The 23,125-nt window shown below is 40.9% G+C and overlaps 1 protein-coding gene across 14 annotated transcripts in view; it reads right to left on the bottom strand.

Annotated features, from left to right (window-relative positions):
• CXXC5 (CXXC finger protein 5) overlaps positions 1 to 23,125 on the bottom strand; it is a 123,210-nt gene that overhangs the window by 45,443 nt on the left and 54,642 nt on the right. For 13 of the 14 annotated variants that reach the window (XR_005554602.1, XM_039325963.1, XM_039325958.1 and 10 more), the window contains one exon: positions 2,230 to 2,310. The gene's annotated coding sequence lies outside the window, so the exon portion shown is untranslated. Of the gene's footprint in view, positions 1 to 2,229; positions 2,311 to 8,982; positions 9,300 to 23,125 lie in introns of those variants that run through there. The other variant, XM_039325964.1, reaches the window with a different exon arrangement.

The raw sequence follows: 23,125 nt of genomic DNA, 5'->3' as shown, positions 1-23,125 counted from the left end.
TTTTGCAATTGACTGATGGTGATTTTGTCAATGCCAACCGTGTTCAAGTGGTGCTTCAGATGTTTTGGAACTACACCCAAAGTGCCTATTACTATTGTTGCTATGTTTGCTTTCTTGTGCCACAGTTATTTTACTTCTATTTTTTTCCCCAGTTCCTTCTCTTCTGTTCTGCTGTCTCCAGGTACTGCAAGGTCCACTATCTAAATGTTTTGTTGTTTTTCTTATAGACAATAGTTAAGTCTGGGGTGATATTTTTATTATTATTTGTATGCTGCCCAACTCTCAACAACTCTGGGCACACAACACAATCAAACAAAAATATTACAATGAGATCAATGAAAGATAAAGACAAAAAATGGCATTTATGATAGAATGAGGGGTGTCACTCTCCCCTGCCAAAGGCTTGGGTGAAGAATCAGGTCTTTATAATTCTTTTAAATTTCAGCATAAATAAAAATGAGATAATACAATAGCAGTCCAGACAACAAAACAACAAAAAGCATCTCTAAAAAAAGAAAGGTTCCACCCAATGGGATGCACCATGTCTTGCCAGCTCTAACATAGTGCAAAAGCTCTCAATATGCTAAGTAAACTCCCAATATATGTGTAGAGGAAGGAGTACAGTGATCAAAGAATGCATACACATTAAGAGAAAGTGAACAACAACTCAGTCCTGGGAAAATAGAAGACATGAGAAGAAACTCATCGCAAACAAAGCTTCATTCTGTGTTTGGTGTAAGAGGGGCAGAGATATTTTGGAAGATTTTTAAGGTGTTATTATACCTTACAATAGTAAAATAGCATTCTTGAAATCTTTGCTTTGTTGTTTACTGACCTGTATTATCTCAGAAGGCTGACAATATATGCTATAGTACTTTACAATTCTGAGTAAAATAAACTTGAAACAAATCCCTTGCTTCCTCAGTTTTTGACTAGGGCAATAAGCAGATAGGATAGTAAATCATACCAAATTCTACCTACTAAAAGAATGACCAGTCATTAAAACAGCATTGCAACAGTTAAGCATGCTTTTTGAAGAATGCCTGCCCAATCAAATTAGAAGGCCAGCAAAAGAGTAACAGCAATAGAATCACTTCCATTAGCACATAACCATGTAACAACCAATGTAACAACTGTAAAAAATATATTTTACTGATGACTGACTTGACACTTCCTATTTCAAGAAGACTATTGCATTTAAATTGTTTGCTATAGAAATTCTATATTCCACCCCATTCTAATATGGTATGGCATGTTATTTACTTCCTCCTTTTTATTTTTTCTTATTTATTCTTATGTGTACATAAACAAGGGTATAAATAAATAGGACAAGTTTTATAAATATGTTTTATAAGTTTAGTTAACACAGTTCAACAGGTTTTATATTTTATGCTATCTTAAAATTTATCTATCTATTTATCTATCTACCTACCTACCTACCTAAATACCTACCTATATCTATCTATATGCATGGATAGTTTGCTATGTTATTCTTTTTTCCCCACTAGTTACACCAGTTTTAAATTCCTATTACTCCTTATAGGAGGAAGACTGCCACTTTTCAACACTTTCATAGTTTAGAGCTCAGATTTTTCCAGTCTTCTGTTAATTAATCTTCTCTATAAAAAAAAAATCAAAGAGAGGCAGCAAAAACATTGAAGCAGTTAAGAAGAGAGCCAAGATCACCTGGGCTTTTTGTGAAAGTTGTAAATTTGATTTACCCACCCCAATATCCTGTTGCCTAATGTTCTTTGTTATATTGTTGTAAAACCTATTCAATTTAAAATATTATTAATCTTATACTAAGGTTCTGAGTGTAAATCTTGATTTTTCTGGTAATCACAGGCAAAAACCCTGATTCTATATCATATAAATTAGATAACTGCGTGGCAGAAGGGTCTTTTTGATTTTTAGATCAAATAGTCAGACAAAGAAAAACATTACTGATAGCCAGGCATGTGAGAAACTGATTTCTGACAGTCTCATAGTTGGGTCAAGGAAAATTTAAGACCTCAGTAACAAGTTTTATTTTTACAACAATAAAAATTAAGATGTAACAGCAATAGAGAAGGTAAATAGTGGAGAGGGAATGCTTTGGAAAAGTCCTTCAACAACATCTGGAGCAACATCCATTTTTCTAGCTCAGACATTCTGTTTCCTTTATGTGTATGTAACCCGACTTTTTTATTATGGTATTTCAAAGATTAAGATGGTATCTTAATACCACACCTCTGGATGAATGTTCTTCTTTAACTGAACGTCCTCTTCTTCAGGAAACCTTTTCTATCTTTTCCTTAGTTGTGCAAAAAGCTGAAATAAACAGAACAAAACTAAGATATCAAATTTAATAAATTTCTAAAACTTTATTTTAAAATCTGAAAATGCAATTCTTTAAAATTAAATAAATAATGAATAGACAACGTATTTCATTTTTTCTAAAATTGTAAAGACTTACAGTAGCTACATGTGCAAATGGTACATTGCTGACATTAGAATATGCATGGAATAAATGAAAGTAAACAGTGTATCTTTGGACATACTGGTGCACCCAACATTATTTACTCAAATACATAAGGTTATTACAATACCAAACACTTCACTTTCAATTATTTTTCTAATAATTTCTAGCATGGTGTCCAACTTTTCATTTTTTCCAACCCACTGAAATTGGAAAAAAATACATAAACAGGCAGGGAAGCACTGTCTACCTGCCTCACAGCTCTCCAAACACAGAACAGAAATGAAACCAGATTTGAAGTGATGGTAGAAACCAGCAAAAGAAAAACACGGTTTCAAGGATGAACAAGGTGCTTTCTGAAAAAAGAAACGGTGGACTGAAGGTGGCTTCACAAAAAGTGGAGCCAATGACTGCAGTGAAGAATGAAGAACCTGCAAGTAGACCAGTTCTTTGAACCTCTCCAAATAAGGAGAGGACTTGAGATTACCCACAAGTGCCCCACACAGCTGCTTCTTATGAGGAGACCACAGATAATGGTCTCTGGTGGATTTAGATTAACCATCTTGCTCAAAGCATAGGTCGGCACCTTTGGAAGGACACTGCGTTCTCACACTTGCTTTTCTAATCATTTTTGGAGAAATTGCTTGTTAATTTTAGCTATTAGAAATCTTTGCATTGACAAGTCTGAAAACATCAGGTGAGTTTCCTTCAATTCTTAAGAAAATGTAAATAAGTTTTAAATACAAGTTTATGGACACAGACACACACAAATTCAGGCACATGTGCGCGTGCATTACAAATACACACACACGCAAGCAGCAAAAGGGTGATTAGAATTTGATTTCTACAAGTTACAAACAGATAACAGATGGATTTGAACTAAGATTTTAGAATTAATTGCAAGAATCTTTCTCACAGGAAAAAGCTTTTGTTTTGAGTTATTTTTAAAAACAGTGATAAGATGGGGACTTTGAAGATTAGACATTAGAGAACTAGAAGGAACCAAAGATTACAATTAAAAGAGATCACATAAACTCAAAATAAAATTTATGGAATAGAGCAAAATATTTTAACACTGGACATATTGAAGGGCATTTTTGAAAAATGGACTCAGAATATAATATTAATAGCGTTAACCGAGACATCTGCCTCTAAGCCAGCGGTTCTCAACCCCCATTTGGGGTCGAACGATCATTTCACAGGGATCGCCAAACAACGCAGTCCGCCATTTTCCCCCTTTTCCTTAGCTGTGCTACTCCCTCTTATTCTATTGGCTTTCGAAAGCCAATAGAATAGACTCTCTTGAACAGAGTCTAATTCTATTGGCTTTCAAAAGCCAATAGGAATTGTCCAGGCTGTCTCTGCCCTGCTGAGCCCGCCAAAAGCCCCAGTCTGCAAACGGTGCTGCAAGGCGAACATTCTGCAAAGCTTCCCTCCCTGCTGAGCAACTAAAAAGTAAGTAAAAGAGGGCCGGGGATAGGAGGTGGGAGGCCGGTGGGCACAGGGAGGGTTGCTGGCATGCGTGGGGCCCGGCGGGTGCCTTACCTGCCTTGGACTGGGCCAGCTGGTGGCCCAGCCAATGGTCGCCCTGCCCCATCGCTGCCGCGGCCGCCCGCGAGCGCCTGGGCCTGCCTGCCGCCGCCCCTTGCCAGCTATGCCTCGGCCAGCGCAGGGGGCGGCACCACGCATGCGCAGCACTCCCGGGCAGGGAAATACAGGTAGTCCTTGACTTACGACCGAGGTTGCAGCTATAAAAAGGTTGAGAACCACTGCTCTAAGCAGATATTTGTCTAAAAGATATTATATATTTCTATATCAAATTTATTAACCACCCATCTCCCTCACAGAGAGGCTCTGGGTGGTGTACAATTAAATCATTATAATAACATATTAAAACCAAATAATTTTAAGATTAAGAAATTAAAAGTGAAAAACAACATTATAAGATTGCAAGAGATGGAGAGATCCAAAATGGGGAGACCAAGAGTTGTTAATACAGGCAGGGGAGAGGGTTCTCATGGGACTAACCATCTCCATGGCTGTATGAGCTCTTGTGTCTCCCACACAAGGCTACATAGCCGGGTTTTGACCCCTTTGTGGAAGGCCAGAAGATTGGGACAAGATGTTTCACAAAACAAGGAAGGTGGCAGAAAAGGGGGGGGGTCTGTAGCATGCCTTCCCTGCTTGAGCAAGTGGGATGGGCTGATGTGATGGGGGAAAAAAGGAGAAGTGGGATGGGCTGATGTGATGGTCTTATGACATGTAAAGCTTTATAGATAACGATCAACACCTTGAATTAGACCTGAAGCAAACTGGCACCCAGTGCAGTAAGTGAAGCAAAGGTACCCTTCTTTGGGCACTCACTATAGCTTGTGCAGCTGCATTCTGTACCAGCTGATACCCTACAGAACACACTGTTGAGGAAAAAAGATACCACATCCCTAGTACAGGTAGTCCTTGACTTACAACCACAATTGGGACCATAATTTCTGTTGCTAAGCAAGGTAGTTGACTTGCGCCTGATTTTATCACCATTTTTGCCATGGTTCTTGAGTGAATCACTGCAGTGAATCAATCCAGCCTCCCCTATTGAGTTTGTTTGTCGGAAACCAACTGGGAAGGTCAAAATTGGCAATTACATGCTCCCAGGCTATTGCAACTGTGCAAATACATGCTGGCTGCCAATTCCCCAAATTCTGATCACATGACCATGTGAACGTTAAATGCATGGATTGGTCATAAAGTCATGTCTAGATTTCATACCACAATTATGTGTAGAACTTTCTCCTCTTTGAAAACTTGCTCACTAATCTCCCAAATACTGGCTTTCATTTCAGAGGCCTACACATTAGTGAATGTAATACCAATTTTTTTAAAAAAAAAATCAGAAAATTACAAGATTATGCATCTATGGCATCTCAGGTAGTATTATTATAAATCATTATGAAGGCTAAGAAAATCAATTGCTTGCTAAGAAAGGAAGCTCTTAGTAAACACTATATAGGTATATATTCCTATATAGGTATATATTCATCAATCTTTTAGAATTATTCATAGCTGGTTTGGTGACTATCAGCCAGTCACTCTGTCTCAGCCCAACTCACCCCACAGGGTTGGTTGTTGCAGGGAAAATAGGAGAAAAGAATGTTAGTTATGTTCACCACCTTAAAAAAACAAGAGAATAGGAAAAAACTTTATTAGGCAGCTTTGGTGCTTGATATGTCTTACCTGATTTAAACCTTTTTAAAATAGAAAAAACTAACCAGCAAGTATGCATATCCATCAAATAAGAAATGATGTGGTCAAAACAAACATTTGACAAGTTGTGAAGGTCTCAGATAAACAAAAAAACTTACTATCAGTAAAAACAGACCTTCAAATAGTTAGGAAAGTTAAATACTTGGGGATATATTTAACAGTAAGATGTTAAAAGAAGATAATTATGTACAATTATTAAAAAAAATTAAAACTAGATTTGGAAAAATGGAAAAATTTACAATTATCAATCCTGGGAAGAACAGCGATGGTGAAAATAAACATATTATCAAAACTACTCTTTTTATTTCAAACAATACTGATAAAAATTGACAAAAATTTTTTTCCTGATATTGAAATTTATCTAGCAAGGGGAAAAAGCTAGAATCGGACTGAAAATGTTACAAGAAGCAAAAGAAAATAGAGGCTTTGGCCCACCAGACTGGGTCTTGTACTATCAAGCAGCCACACTAACATGGTTAAAAGAATGGATAACTCTTAGAAATAAAAGACTATTATACCTCGAAGAGCATGACCTACAACTTGGATGGCATGCTTTCCTATGGTATGGGAAGAACAAAATCCACAAATACTTTCAAAACCACTATGTAAGAAATGCACTGCTTTTGACATGGGAAAAGGTAAAATCAAGAACTTACATGAAAATACCAGAATGGATTTTGACAATGGAGGCGTTTGTACACCCAAACTTAATCAATTATGAGAAACTTACAAAGATATTTTGAATACTGATGGGAAACTACAAAATAAACAAGAATTGGAAGAACAGGTCATTGAGCTATCATGGTGGCCACACCTGCAAATGAGATATGAGAAAGATGCAAAACTATATGTTTTTTTACAAAGACCAGACAACATTAGACCAGATACTATTGTCATCAGATGACAAATTTATTAAGAAACTGTACAGCTTTCTGTTAAATTTAAAAATGGAAGATGAACAAGTTAAAGAAACAATGATAACTTGGGCAAAAAACTTTGGGCACAATGTAGAGCTAGAAAAATGGCAAAACCTATGGGAAAGAAACTACAAAATATCGAGGGCAGCTACTTATAAAGAAAATTTATATAAAATCTTCTTTAGATGGCACTTACCACCTGCAAGATTAGCAAAACTGTTTAAAAATGTGTCTAGCAATTGTTAGAAATGCAGACAAAATCCAGGCACATAAAGCAAAGAACTATTGGTGAAAAATACATAAGGTGGCTAGAAAAGATGATAGGAGCACTACTCCCACCCTGCCGGCCTTTAAGAAAGCCGTTAAAACTCTCCTGTTCCGGCAGGCCTGGGGCTGATGTCCCCGGGGGGGGGGCGGGATATGATCGGACATGCTGTATGATTGTATTATTTTATTGTTTTATTGTTAGATGATTGTTTTAATTTTGTACGCCGCCCTGAGTCCTTTGGGATTGGGCGGCATATAAATAAAATTAAATAAATAAATAAATAAAATAAATGTAGACTATAAACCGGAATTATTTTTTAGGCACAATTTCAGAAAATTATGGTAAGAAATGTGTATACTTAATATTACATTTATTAACAGCAGTGAGAATTATATTTGCTCAATACTGGAAAAATGGAGAAATATCATCTGAAGAAGACATAATTAAGAAAATGTTTGACTGTGCAGAAATGAATAGGCTCACATTGAAAATGAAGGGAAGCAAGATTCAGAATACTTTCAAACATGGGAAAATTTTTACAAATGAATAGAAAAATGGAATAAAGGATAGGAATGGAAATTGTATTACTATTAATGTTAAGCACATAAACCCAGACAACGTTTTGCTTATTAAATGACTGTTACTGTAAAAAAAATAATAAAATATACATTAAAAAAAAGAAAGTTGTGAAGGTCTGGTGTTCTGACAGAACAAAACTATAAATATTGTGAGTGTCCTGTCATCCAAAACACTGAATATTTTTTAAAAAGTTTGTCACAAAAATAAATTCTAATCACAGAAGTTAAGGTATGATCTGTCCTTTTGCACCAGGGGTCCACAAAAACAGCTAAAGAAATGAAGCCAACAAGTAACCTCAGTGGATTCTTTTCAATACAACCTGTGAATATCTAGACCCGTGGTGGCGAACCTATGGCATGCTTGCCATTGCCACAGAGGGACGCAGGGCCGGGCTGCTCCCCTCCCCCTCTCCACGCATGCGTAGTCTGGGAAAGCTGTGAGAGCTTGATGGGGAGAGGCTACAAAAGGAGCAAGTTTTGGCGGGAGCAGCATTTGGTGCAGATAGCACAGCGAGCGAGCATGAGCAACCAGTGGTGAGTTTCAGGGGCGGCAGCGGCGGCAATGGTTGGGAAAGGGGATTGGGTCTGGCCCCTTTTACCTCGTCCAGGGGCCGGGGAGAAGTTGGCTGCCCAGCCAAGTGCGCAGCAATGGTGGCAGCGGTGGCGGCGGCTAAGGTAGGCTCTGGTAAGCCAGGCAGAGCCAAGGAGCCAGCCAGCGAGAGCAGGGTTGGATGGGGGATCGGGATCTGGCCCCTTTTACCTTGTCCAGGGGCCAGGGAGAAGTTAGGTGCCCAGCCTCGTGCATGACAATGGTGGTGGCGGGAGTGGCAGCAGCAGTGGCGGCCCAGGCAGGCTCTGGTAAGCCAGGCAGTGCCAAGGAGCCAGCCAGCCAGTGAGCAAGAGCAGAGTTGGGGGGGGGATCAGGATCTGGCCCCTTTTACCTCGTCCAGGGGCTGAGGAGAAGTTAGCTGCCGAGCCTCATGTGCAGCAATGACGGTGGCCCAGGCAGGCTCTGGTAAGCCAGGCAGGGCCGAGGAGCCAGGCAGCCAGCCAGTGAGCAAGAGCAGGGTTGTGTGGGGGAATCGGGATCTGGCCCCTTTTACCTCATCCAGGGGCCAGGGAGATGTTAGCTACTCAGCCTCATTAGCGGCAATGGCGGTGGCAGTCCAAACAGGCTCTGATTAAGCCAAGCAGGGCCAAGCACTTCCCTGCCTGCATCTGAGACACCATTTTGCAGGTGCTGAAGGGCTATGACTGGAGCCTGGTGCCCATGCCAGTGTGGGGCCACGGGGTGCTGAAGGCCAACCCACATGTCGAGCGGCTAATGAACACCTTCATGGTCTGGGCACAGGCAGTGTGCAGGAAGCTGGTCGACCAGTACCCGCACCTGTAGAATGCCGAGCTCAGCAAAACGCTGGGCAAGCTCTGGCGGTGAGTGGGCCGGTGAGAAGCCCGGGTGAGGAGAGCAGCGGTGGCAGCCACGGGGGCAGGGGGGTGGCTCACCTTCGTTGGTCAGTCTGTCTCCCCCACGATCAACTCTCTTCCCAGGCTCATGATTCAGTGCGTGATGCAGACGATAGCTACTCCAACTCAAGGGATTGATCAGCCAGTTGTGTTTGGGCGCCGGAACCCCCAAGGGCTTGCAGTCAGTCCAGCTGGGGTGCTGGTTCTTCCGCCGCTGTGTGGAGACTTTCTCTGTCCAAAGCGGCAAACTTTGAGAATCAGAAATGACTGATCAGCTGCCTTTTGACTGGTTTTCCAGCATTGTTGCCAGCGAGCAGGCCAGTGTTATGGCCGGCTGTAGATGATGGAAGTTCCATCCTCCAGTTGTTGGGAAAGCCATGTGTCAGGCTGGCCTGGGAGATTTTTAACTCTGGGGGGAGGGCTCCCGGGCTCAGCAAGTGGAAGAAATGGCAGAGCGGCTACTCAGATGCGACATTTAGTTTAAGTTGTTGAGACGATCGACCGACCTGGGCACATTCGGATCTTTTTCCTGACTAAGCCGCCTTGAAAACCAATTCGACTTTCATTGGTTTCTGTCTGCAGGCAATTCCTGTCCTGTTGGGTGTTGGTTTGATGAAGATGGGGAACTGCGCATTGGAAGGGCTGAAAAATTAGGAACTCCCTAATTTTAAGTGGATACCCAAGTTCAGGAAGGATCAGACTGGAATGGGTTGATGTAGTCCCAAACATACATGTGTATGCAAAACCTGGCTCTCATGGAGGTGTTTCCAAACATTGGCTTACAATAGGGATCTTCAAACTTGGCCTTTTTATGACTTGTAGACTTCGACTCCCAGAATTCCTCAGCCAGCATTCCTCCCTTCCTTTGAAACAAACAACCGAATCCTCCCATTCTTTTGTGGTCTTTACATATTTAAACTGCAGCTAGAACGAAGTGGGGAAGAAAACCATCACGAGACACTCTTCTGTTTTAACTTTTTTTTCTTGTTGCTTTTCGGAGTTTTCATCCTGCTTTTGTGAGAGGGCAGCGTTTGGGAGGAGGTGTAGCTGCCCCCTTCCCCCCCAAGCCATCAGCTGAGCAAGACGCCCGCCTGCCCACACTCTTCCCCCTGTCTGAGGTTTTTGTTGTCATGAGCATTTATGTTGAGGATTGCGGGGGGAGGGGCTGTTTTTTATTCCCCCTCCCATCGGCTGGGTGGATACAGCAGGTTTTGGTCTCTTCTGTCATGCTTTGAGGTTACCCACAAAGCAAATTTGTTTTGGGGGAGGATCCCCACTCCGGTTGCTAAGCTTGCTTAAACCCTCTTCCTCCACCTCCTCCTCACCGGAGCTGCCCTTTGTCTGCAACCAGCCCCTGCCCCGGTCCCTGCCTTGCCTTACCCTATGGCAATGCACCTCCGCCTTGCCCCCTCCCTCGCCTTGCCTCACCCTGCAGGACGAGCCTCCTGCTCACTGCCCCACCTGTCAGAGACCCCCTGGATCTCCCCCAGCCCTGCCCAGTCCCCACAGGGATCCCTCCCCAGGAGCAACATCAAGGTGGCCACGCCCACCCTGGCTATGCCTACCCACTCTGCCATGACTACTGTAGCCACGCCCACCCAATGTGCCATGCCCACCTGGCACCCAGCGATACATGTGGGTTTTGGGTTGCAGTTTGGGCACTCGGTCTCTAAAAGGTTCACCATCACTGATCTAGACAATAGCAAAGATACATTTCTATTTGATTGAAACCTCTTCCTAATTTAAATATTCAGCTCCTGCATTTCATATTTGGTAACCTGTCTGCAAAGCTCAATGACAGAACTGTATTTCTGTATTTAATACTCTAAAGCTCAACATCTAGTCATGCTACCAGCAGCACATATAAGCAACACAGCATTTTGCACTTGAGAGTCTGACTGAGCAAGAATATGCACATAGAGCTGGCAGTGTTACATCAAACTCCCATTGCAAAAAATTTAAAACAGCAATTTTTCCTTTTTTCAATTTCAATTATTTTTCTTATGTTTAAGATTATTTTAAATCTTCGAACATGCACTTAATTTTGCCTCTCAGTGCTTCAGTAAATGATTAGGTTCTTACTATTGTCTATAGAGTAGGTACTTATTATCATCTATAAAGTTATGGTCTTTAAAATCCCTAACTTAAATAAAAGGTTTTAATAATGGTGCATATGCCATTCCTAAAACCAGGAAATTGGAACTTTTTATAAAGGTTCATAACACTGCATGGGCTTCTGGATGATCTGTTTCTAAATAGGAACCCAACTACAAAGAAAGTGTATTTTTCCACATTAGCCAGTGGGATAAAAAGAGCAAACATGGAGCTGGGCCCTGCTAGCCTTCCTCCCTCAGAACTTTTGTTTGCTAATGGTTTTATGTCTTGAGAAGGTTGCAGGATATGCATTTACCACATATGCATCGAGAATAAGAGAGCTCAGCTCCGATGCTTCCTTCTTTAGCCTCACTCCCAACTGAAAATAATCTCCAAATGCCCATTTAATTCTTTGGGTTATCTGAAATGATGCTCCACTTCTGTTGAAAACAGCACCCAGCCAAACCAAGTGAGGGAGCCATGAAATGAAAGCTGAGATGGGTTAATCTAAAGGTGATATTGTGCCTGATTAATCACAGGGAATTTTTTAATCAAGTCCTACCCCACACAGAAGGTTTTTAACATATAGGGTATTATTACAGAAGCTTTTCTCTATTTTCAATTCTTTTCTTCAGCAAGCTATCACCCTCACTGTTAACCTCTTTAGTAAAGATGTATGAAATTACCAACTATACACTTTTAGTTACTTTTTCTTCAAAATTATAATATATTTCAAATGCAACCTGAATGCAGTAGAGCAAGTTTTGGATTATTTTTGGTTTTCTGCTGTGTTCATCAACACAGATCACACAGAGGACTTCTAGAAGCAACTGAACTCTTCATTCCAGATGAATTTTAGTTATTTTTATATAATTATTACAAAGAATTGGACCAATTAAGTAGTTTAATGTATTTCTACAAAATTAGAATTTAAATCACACTATAAATGGCTAGTAAATAGCCACACATTATTTGTTCTGAAATTTATTTTCATTTCAAACATTCCAAGTGCACATGATGAAGAATTTTCTCTTCACTTAAACACAACCATTAAAAACTTAGACAATATAATTAAAAGCACATTGGAGATTAAGGCATACCAAGTATGAAACATTAATCCATTCCAATTAAGACAATATAGAGATACAAAGATAATAACTGAAGTCAATTGTAATAACTGAATTAGGTTTGGATTTCATCTACTTTCAAAATCCATACATTAGAAATTTGAAAAAGTGGAAAGAACCTTTGATTTCTGATCTCTGATTCCTTCCTCTCATTTCTCAATCATCCTTTTTTTCTTACACTGAGAAAATAATTCAACAGAAGATGTAATGGAATGTGTGAATGTTTGGCAAACAAGGGGAAAAGATGCCACCTAGGAAACAATCAGACAAGAGAGATAGGAACCCGGCTTAATGGTCCGGGGGGAAAAAAACTTAGGAAGTATCCACCCTAATGGATCAAGCAGTCAAATCTGTCAGGGGGAAATCTGTACTTTCAAAATCGCAAAATTCTATTAATGTAACTTTACAGAAGAATCAATTCATCTAATTGTGTTTCCTGTCTGGTGTATCTGGGAGGGCTGACAGAAGGACTAGGAAGAAAGATTTGAGTGTATTTGAAACTTATGGATAGCAACTGTAATCAATTTTCCAAACATCTTGATCACAAATTATAACCTTGTTTCATGTGAAACAAGATCAGTCATTCCCTCATAAATTTACTACTGTGTTTCCCCGAAAGTAAGACCACCTTTCTTTTGGGCTCTGAAGTAAGGACAAAGTTTTACTTTCGGGGAGGGCTTACTCTTGGCCGGTACTAGTACCAGTAGGCCGCAAGCATGCAGGGGTGTGGCGGGGCCTGTGCATGGGGTGGAGAAGCAACGTGGTGGTAAGAGCATGGTGGTGGACCAGTTGCTTCCCTCCGCCTGCCAGAAAGCTGTTGAAGCCACGCAGGGTAAGGTTGCCATGGAAGGTGGAATTGCTTCCCTCCGCCTGCCAGACACCTGCCGAAGCCACGCAGGGTAAGATTGCCACCCCCACCCCCGCCCAGATGCCCTCGCCTCCCCCAAGCATTTTTTATTAACCTGCCTTTCAGCTGTATTGTCTTTCTCTGTTCATTTCTTAGCCTTCGCCACGTGTTTGTGGGACTACCGGTAAAAAAAAAATAGTTCAGTCAGACTGTCTAACTTCTTGTGCTCTCGTGAGAAGTTAGAAGGTCTGATTAACCTTTTTTTTACTGGTAGTCCCACAAACACACGATGATGGCTGAGAAGCAGAGAAATGCAATGCAGCTGAAAGGCAGGTTAGTAAAAAAAAAATGCTTGGGGGAGGCATCTGGACAGGGGAGGGCACAGCAATCTTACCCTGCGCAGTGGTGGGAGGGTGGGACGCATGCCCTTCCTGTGCCAAGCCAGCCCCTGAAGCTTCATGAGGCCTGGCAGATTTCCCTCCATCTGACCCATGCGAGGCCATAGCCAGGCCTACCGTACGTTAACTCTAACCCCCACTGCCCCCCCACCCCTAACGGGAAGCCCTGGGGGAAAAAATGGGAAAACTTGGGTGGGGAAAAATGTTTTTTTCCCATTTATTTCCAAAGTTTGGAAACAAACGGGAAAAACTGTTTTTTTTTTTCACCCAAGTTTTTCCGTTTTCACCCAGGGCTTCCCATCTCCCATTAGGATTGGGGGGCAGTGGGGGTTAGAGTTAACATATGGTATGCCTAGCAGCGGCAATGGGTATGAGGCACGAGGCGGAAAACGGCTGCGTCGCACCAAAACTGACTGTTTGCCACTTCTTGGCCAGTGCCACTGCTATGAGGCTGCAGAACAAGCCAGGCGGTGGTAGGGAACCAGTATAATGGCATGTGGGTCAGAAGGGGGGAGGATTTGTCAGGCCTCATGGCAGCGGCATTGGGTACGATGCGCGAGGCAGCAAACGACTGCGGCCGGCAGCAAACAGCCACATTTCGCCAAAACGGCCATTTGCCACCTCCTGCCCAATGCCTCTACCATGAGGCTGTGGAACAAGCTGGGCAAGAGTAAGGAACTGGTATGCCGGTACCGTGGGTCAGATCCCCCCTCCCCATTAGCTTCACCTCGTCACAGGCAGGCCATCCGTGCAGGCCCTTAAGTAGAGCTTACTTTCGGGGGGAGAGCTTATATTAGGCCCACCCCCAAAAATCAGCTGGGACTTACTTTCGGGAGCGGGTTTATTTTGGGGGAAACATGTTATATTTTATCATTACTGTAATGATCTTTAAACAATGTTTGAAAAAAGCTATTTATATATGTCAGTTAAATTAAGAGAGTATCTTCCACAATGAATAAGGTATATATAGTGAGTTCAACCAGTTCTCTTTAAAGTCACATATACATACACATAATGTCATGTTTCAGACAGATGAAACTCTTTAAAAGAACTTCAAGGCATTGTTTACTTTAAAGAATATGCTTCTGGGAGGATTTGGCATTTGAACTTAAATCTCACTAGAATTTTCTGCAATACAGAATTTTTGTTTCAGCAAGTCATCGTGAACTGGTCATGAAAATACTGCATAAACTCCACTAAAGTTATATTACATAAATTATAATATTTCTAGATGCTTTTTGGTTTTGCAGAATGCTGGTGGCGGCAGCAGCTTTGGTGGTTTTGACTGGGGGGAATGGTTTACCACATGTAACTTAAACCTCATGCCTCCACAAATGAAGCTTTGTGCACTCACCTGCCGCTCTGGCGGTTCAGTTCCCAATGGGCCCTAACCCCAAGGTTTGGAGACCCTTGTTTTAAAGGACTTTTAAGTAAACTACATTTGATGGGTGTGCTCAATTATTAATTCCTTTTGGTGATTTTTTTTTTTGGGGGGGAAATGAAAAATCACCAAACAATCACAAATAGCTGGTTCACTGGGAAGGGGGTACAGCATAATCTGACATGCAAGATTCTGTTATTATAGCCAATTTCAATAAAAACAGTTTTAGCCTTCCTATGGAGTTGTTCTTCTGGTCTAATCTGCCTAGGGGAGATTTAATAGCAAAAAATGGTTAGGGGAAAAAAAAAGTCTCTAAATTCAACAGTACCGTTCAGAATTTGCCTTGCCTCGCCTTATCTTGCCTTATCCTGTCCTGTCCTGTCCTGTCCTACCCTACCCTACCCTATCCTGTTCTAATGGGACTATCATTATGCATTAATTTACCCAAATGAAAACATTCACATTGCAGGCCCATATTCTCAAAACACAAGGTAGAGAGGAAAATAATAAGGATCTTTGCTAATGTATTATTAGGATTATGTCACAGTAATTATAACGTCACCCATTCAGCATACATATGACCAGAATTCAGAGATGTTCCCATTCTTCTCCAATGGAAAGAGTAATATTACACAGCATAGAGATGTTATAAATGAACACCCATCTGCTTTCAATATAGCATTAGTTTTTAGCAAAAATAGACAATATACATGACTTGCAGTGCAGGAAAGCTATATTCTAGAACAGGAGTGGGGAACTACGGCCCTTTTATGACTTGTGGACTTCAACTCCCAGAATTCCTGAGCCAGCCATAGTTCCCCACCTCTGTCTAGAGCAGGGGTGTCAAACTAGCAATGTCATCTGACATGTAATGACGTATTGCAACTTTTTTTATCATTATCGGCAATGAGGTGCATGCAGTTTCACTATGATGCATCCGACCTACGGGCCGGCAGTTTGACACCCCTGGTCTAGACTCTAGACAATGAAATCTACAGTAAAAGGTTACATTGCTCTGGTTCCTTTTGCAAAAATTTAAATCACAGAAGAAAAGTTGTTTCCTCCAAAAAGTTAAGATTGGTCACTGTGTGGCTGCTTTCTCCACATACCAATTTTCCCTCTAAATGTGCTCAGCTAACCTGTGAGTCCAAGAATGAAAGAGTTGATCAACACAATATGATAATCTTGGGGGAGGGTTGTTGTTTTTTTTTTTACTCTGAGTAATTCCCACTTTTTAATACCAGGTTTACTTTGATGCCTCCATACCCCCTTTCATGCCTCTAGTCTCTAGGCAAGAACAATAGCATTTCATCATTTCACCAATTACATGTTACAAATACACTCACAGTAGGAGATTGGTGGCTAGTTTGAAACTGAGAATTCTACCTGTTTTCATAGGAAGTTGATAACTGCAGAAATCATGTATTTTAGATGTCAAAAACAACATTATATTGATAAAGAAAAGCAATAATTTATTGATATTTCCTTAAATTAAGTTTACTCAATCAAAATAAAATTTTATTCTATTTCAGAACACACAATATAGCCCCTGATAAAGCAAACCAAGTAATTAAAATCAAAGTGGGTAAGTGACTAATAATAGAAGAGAAAAGGTTGTGGCCAGAGAAAGACTAGAAAGAAGCATAACATGACATGATTTCAAATAAACTTTCATAATTGATTTTGGCCACCAAGTTATCAATTTCAATTTTCTTTGTGCAAAGAGAAATAATTTTATTTTTTCTTTCCCATCTTTGTTCATTACTATTTTTAAAAAATAAATCATTCATTTACTACAAAAAGCACATCTCTAATAAAATTATAAAAATTATCACATTTCAAGTTCAGAACTAATCGATTATTTCTACAGTCTATTTTAAAGAGGATGTTATAAGGTATTTTTAACAATATTGGCTACACTGCGAATAAACTGTTCATCTAGGATGAACTTTGAATCCATATTTTAACTTGAAATGAAAAAATATATAGCTCCATTTCAGCATTATTTCTAAAGATTGAAAAAGTAGGATATACGTTTTTACAGATAAAAATTGCTTTTTTAAAAAAGCGGCTGCAAACGTCTAAGAAAAACAAAACAATAATTAGTAATGCTGTAGGAATTTGTTCAAGAGTGCTAGGTACAGGATAAGAACATCTGAAACTTGTAAACAACAAACAAAATGATAGTCCTCAATATAGCAAAACTATTACAGCAGAAAACTCCACACCCTCTCCTTTAATCTCAAAAGTCTGGCACTGCTTGTGTAATCCCTTCTCCATAACAGCCACTAAATATATTGTCCCAGTTATCTGCATAAATAAAAACTTGCACAGAAGCTATTACATTAGTTAATTTAGAGTACGGTACACATTTCTTCAAAAGTCAGAAGGAATTTTGTAAATCACAACAGAGAGTCATCAATGGGACTGACAAGCATGAAATACATTTTGATTAAACAACGTAAGAACAATTTACAAGGCTAGATATCTGGTGCTCACTTACCTGCATCCAAAATAATTTACTTCCCAGTAAATACAACTAGCTGTGCTAGTCTGGAAATCTGGATCTTGATACAGCTAATTGTGCTGTCCTTGATATACAACTGTAATGGAGCCTACTATAATGGAGCCTATCTATTACAGTCGTATATCATAATAGCTGTAAACCAGGATGGTCACGTCACTGGATCAATTTTATGCCCTTTTTTGGTGGTAGTTACCACCAAATTGCCAGTCATTAAATGAATCAATGGTTTGCTATGGGTGCCATAAATGCAGTTGTCTTGCTAAGCGCCTGAAGTTCATTCACATGACTATGGAACTTTGAATGCGGGACTTAAGTCCCCTTTTTTGTGGTTGGTTGTAACTTTGGTCACTAAACGACCAGTCATAAGTCAAGGACTACTTGTATTTATGGCTGTAAGCCTTTTGAGTCTTTTAACATTTAGAATGGAAATATTTGAAATGTATTCAAAAGGCTTCAAAACTGAGATTGCATTTTTGCGTGAGAGCAAAAAGAAAAAAGAGGGACATACAAACAAGCATGTAAGAAAATTCACACGAAGGGTAGTCCTCAATTTACAACTGGTTTCTTAAAAGTTATGATGGACCGCATAAAAGGTACTTTTATGTCCAGTTCCGACGGACCAACAACCAGGCCCCTTTCCTGCAGTCGTGGGGCTGCATTTTGGGCAACTGGGCTGCATTAACCCTGCATTTGCATTTGAGTGTCCCATGGTCACATGACTGTGACTTACAATGTTTATGCTGAAAATGGACATTTACTTCCAGTTTTGCCACAAAGTGAACACAGTGAACAATGAATTCGCTTAACAATCACAACATTTACTTAACGAACACCATAAAAAGGATTGTAAAATCAGACTGGTCATGTGGATGACCCGCTTTACAACCATCATAATGTATAATTGTAATGTGCAAATTCCCATTATAGTTGTAAGTCGAGGACTATCTTTACACGGCTTGATCATTTCTGAGGAGCTGAACAAGCTGAATTCAGTGCACAGTGGTACACTAAAAGCAGAGCAGTTACTACAGAAGGCAATTGGAAAACTACAGACTTTTAAATTATTCAGTCTATGTGAGAAGGGATATATGAAGAAAGGTCTTTGGAATTCTCCCATAATAGTAGGTATAAATGAATCCCTGATGGGTTTCCTTCATTCCAAAGTCAATCAGAATGCTATATTTTTCTTAATGCTGACAAACACTGGATTTTTAACAAGGTTAATGTGTGTTACCCCACTGCAGAATATCTACTTGATTCATATTAACCAGAATGTAGAAGGTGTCATATTCTGCCATGTGAAAACTTTAGATCAAGTATAGTAAGAAATTATCAAGCAGATGGAAACTAATCACATGAAAAACATTTGATTAATTTAGTGTAATTTTATTCCTAGCTCTGTCCATTTTTTTCTCCTGATTATCTACTTTTCAAAGGGCAGCCTAAGACACGTTGCCCAAAGGCAAGCAAATTTGTGGCCTGAAGGAACTTGTGTGTCCATGATGTACATTGTTATTAGCCTAGCTTCAGGAGACAAAAACAGCCGTTTTTGTCTTGCTGCATGCAAAAGAATGAAGAGCCACTTGTAGTCTTCTAAATAACATTACTAGCCCATAGAACTAAAATTAATGCTTCCCCACACATCTCCACACCATCATTTTGTATCCTATGAGAGGGTAAAGGGCCCCTGATTAAACACCTGGTATAATCTTTTACTTGGTGCACATGACTAAGAGAATATCCATATTTTTTATTTTGATTTAGAGACTTCCCAGGGGAAAAAGTGAATCCATGTTGCACAGACAACAGAGACACTTCAAAGCAAATACTCTGTGCCTGCATATCAAGTGTCACTGCCTATGCATTTTAAAAAGAAAGGACTAACACAAAACAATTTGATTGATAAATGTCAAAGAGAAGGTTCAGTCCTGTATATTTAGAATTATATCTTCAATATAATTAGAACATGTACTTAGAATATTTTAATTCTAATTATCCGACACAAGGTGCCATATGAAGATTAATTTATTTACCAATGAACCAAAACAGTAGAGCCCTTTCATACATTAATACAAAAGTGTTAGTGAGCTGCAGATAGAGAAAATGTATCACATCATATTGGACTTAATTCTCACTAACAGAGATAAAATGATAGAAGGTATTGAAGCCACAGGAACTTTGGGGGGGACTGATGCAATATTGGAATTCAACATTATGCAAGCACAAGTAATGGAACATAGTCAAACTAGAGTCTTGGACTTTAAGAGAGCTAATTGCAATAAACTTAGAGAGAGCTTGGGAAGGATTCCATGGATGAGAATCCTCAAGGGGAAAACAACTCAAGAAACTTGGGAAATTTTGAAAAGTGATATTATAAAAGCCCAGTCTGGCTCTCAAAAGAAACCAGCATGGCTGCATAAAGAACTCTCTGATAAATTGAAAGACAAAAAGAATAAAAAGTGGAAAGAGAGGCACATAACTAAGGCAGAATATCAGCAAATAGCCCGAGCCTGTAAAGATGAAGCAAGGAAAGCTAAGGCTCAAAATGAACTAAGACTTGCAACAAAAGTCAAAAATAACAAAAAAGCTTTCTTCAACATGTAAAAAACAAGAAAAAAGTTAAGGAAATGATTGGTCCATTAATGGGAGAAAGTGGCAAGAAGGTGAGAAGCAATAGGAAGAAAGCAGAATTACTTAATTTGTTTTTTGCATCTGTCCTTACACAAAGAGAAAAAAATAGTCCAACCTATCAAAAACAGTATCGTAAAAAACAGATTAGAAACACGTTAGGCAAGAAAATGGTAAGAGAACACCTGTTCACCCTAGACGAGCTCAAATCATCAAGACCAGATGGATTATATGTATCCCAAGGTTCTGAAGGAACTGGTGTACATGTTCTCAGAACCACTGAACTATACCTTTCAAAGATCCTGGAGCACTGGGGAACTACCGGAGGACTGGAAAAGAGCTGATGTAGTTCTCATCTTCAAAAAAGGGAAAAAATGGATCCAGGAAACTACAGACCTATCAGCCTGACCTCAATACCTGGGAAGATTCTGGAAAAGATAATCAAGCAACGAATCAGCAAACACCTAGAGGCAAACAAAGTCATAACCAAAAGCCAACATGGGTATGTCAAAAACAGACCAGAGGAATGCTTTGGATATAATATACTTGGACTTCAGTAAGGCATTTGATAAAGCAGACATGTCAAACACAAGGCCTGCGGGTCGCATGCGGCCCGCAAAGTAGTTTCATGTGGCCCGCAAAGCCATCCTGGAAACAGTGAGGGAATGGCCCCCACTGCCTTGGCCCTGGCCGGTCGGGAGCCAATGTACAATTTTGTGGTGGCCATCTATGCTGAAATGCATTCAGTCTTAGCTCCACAAGGCTGTCTAGAAACAGCGAGGAACCAGCCCCTGCCATGTCGGCCCCGCCCCCTGGGTGCATGCTGGGGAGGTGTCACCCTTTGTGAGGAATGAAGAAATGGACTATGCCTTGGCACTTGCCCCGGTCCCACCCCCTTCTGCCAGAGACCCTCAGATCTGTCCCACTCCTGCCCAGGCCTCCACAGGCCCCCTTGATGCGAACAATGTAGAGCTGGCCATGCCCACCCAATAGGCCATACCCACTCCATCCACGCCCACCCAGTAGGCCGCACCCACCCTGGCCATACCCACCTGGCCCGAGGGCAACCACAATGCTGATGCGGCCCTCAATGAAATTGAGTTTGACACCCCTGTGATAAAGTATACCACAATCTACTACTTAATAAGATAGAAAAATGTGGGTTAGACAGCATCACCACCAGATGGATTCGTAGCTGGCTGACCGCTGTACTCAGCATGTGGTCCTCAATGGAACTGCATCTACATGGAGGGAAGTGTGTAGTGGGGTGCCCCAGGGCTCTGTTGTAGGCCCAGTGCTCTTCAACATCTTTATCAACGATTTGGACGAGGGGATAGATGGGAAACTCATCAAATTTGCAGACAACACCAAGCTGGCAGGAATAGCCAACACTCCAGAAGATAGGTTTAAGATACAGAAGGATCTTGACAGACTTGAACATTGCGTGCTATGTAACAAAATGAAATTCAGTGGTGAAAAAAATAAAGTTCTACATTTAGGCAAGAAAAACCAAACGCACAGGTACAGTATAAGTGGTACCTTGCTCAATAGAAGTAACTGTGAGAGGGATCTCGGAGTCATAGTGGACAATCACTTAAATATGAGCCAACAATGTGCTGCAGCTGCCAAAAAAGCCAACACAGTGCTAGGCTGCATTAACAGAGGGATAGAATCAAGATCATATGAAGTGTTAATACCACTTTATAATGCCTTGGTAAGTCCACACTTGGAATATTGCATCCAGTTTTAGTCACCATGATGTAAAAAAGATGTTGAGACTCTAGAAAGAGCACAGAGAAGAACAACAAAAATGATCAGGGGACTGGAGGATAAAACATATAAAGAATAATTGCTGGATTTGGGTATGTCTAGTTTAATGAAGAGAAGGACTGGGGTGACATGATAGCAGTGTTCCAATATTTCAGGGGTTGCCACAAAGAAGAAGGAGTCAAGCTATTCTCCAAAGCACCTGAAGACAGGACAAGAAGCAATGGATGAAAACTAATTAAGGAGAGAAGCAACCTAGAACTAAGGAGAAATTTTCTGACAGTGAGAACAATTAATCAGTGGAACAACCTGCCTCCAGAATTTGTGAATGCTCCAACACTGGAAGTTTTTAAGAAGAGACTGAACAACCATTTGTCTGAAATGGTATAGGGTTTCCTGCCTGAGCAGGGGGTTGGACTAGAACAGGGCTTTTTAACTTTTTCACCCATCGTACCACTTTTAGGATATGGCAATGTCCAAGTACCACCAGTCGCCTAGCAAGGTGTCAAAAACTTGATGACCAAAAAAAAAAAAAGGAAAAAAGTGATAAAGTACAGGTAGTCCTTGACTTACAACAGTTCACTAAGTGACTGTTCGAAGTTACAATGGCACTGAAAAAAGTGCCCCCCAAGCCACAGCCAAACAAGACACCTGCCTGCCCACCTGCCAGTGCTCTCCCTCCTGTCCGAAGTTTTCATTGTTGTGAGCATTTCTGTTGAGGATTGGCAGCGGGGGTGGGGTGGGGGGTGTTTGGTTTTTATTCCCCTATCTGCTGGGTGGTTGCAGCAGGTTTTGGTCACTTCACATGACCCTGGGACACTGTGACTGTCATAAATATGAATCAGTTGCCAAGCATCTGAATGTAAATCACAAGACCCTGGAGATGCTGCAATATTCCAGCTGATCAGCGCTTCTTCTGGGCTCAGCAGAAGCGCCAGGATCAGTGCTGCTTTCCAGCTGATTGGTGCTTCTTCAGGGTTCAGCAGAAGCATCAGGATCAGCGCCGAGCTCCAGCTGGAGACTGGCGCTGATCTTGGCGCTTCCCGAGCCCTGACAGCCCCGAAAAGGCGCTGATCAGCTGGAAAGCGGCACTGACAGCCCTGCAGCTCAAGCCATCTCTCGCTCAGGCTTGTGTGGTGCTGCCACCAGTTCAGCTCATTCCTCTCCCCTGCTACCACTTTTCTAGGATGGTCGCGTACCACCTGCCAGGTGCCAATGTACCACAGGTGGTACCCGTACCACTGGTTGAAAAGCCCTGGATTAGAAGACCTCCAAGGTCCCTTCCAACTCTATTGTTATTATTACTATTATTACTATTATTATCATTGATCATCGCACATCAGCCAGACGTTCATACTGGATTTGACATTTTTGTCTACCTATCGAGTCCTTATCAAGGACCTGGGATAGGCA

Source organism: Crotalus tigris, unplaced genomic scaffold (genome assembly GCF_016545835.1).
Source record: "Crotalus tigris isolate CLP2741 ecotype Arizona unplaced genomic scaffold, ASM1654583v1 scf7180000024339.11422700, whole genome shotgun sequence".
Taxonomy (NCBI): domain Eukaryota; kingdom Metazoa; phylum Chordata; class Lepidosauria; order Squamata; family Viperidae; genus Crotalus; species Crotalus tigris.
This window is presented reverse-complemented; position numbering and strand designations above follow the sequence as displayed.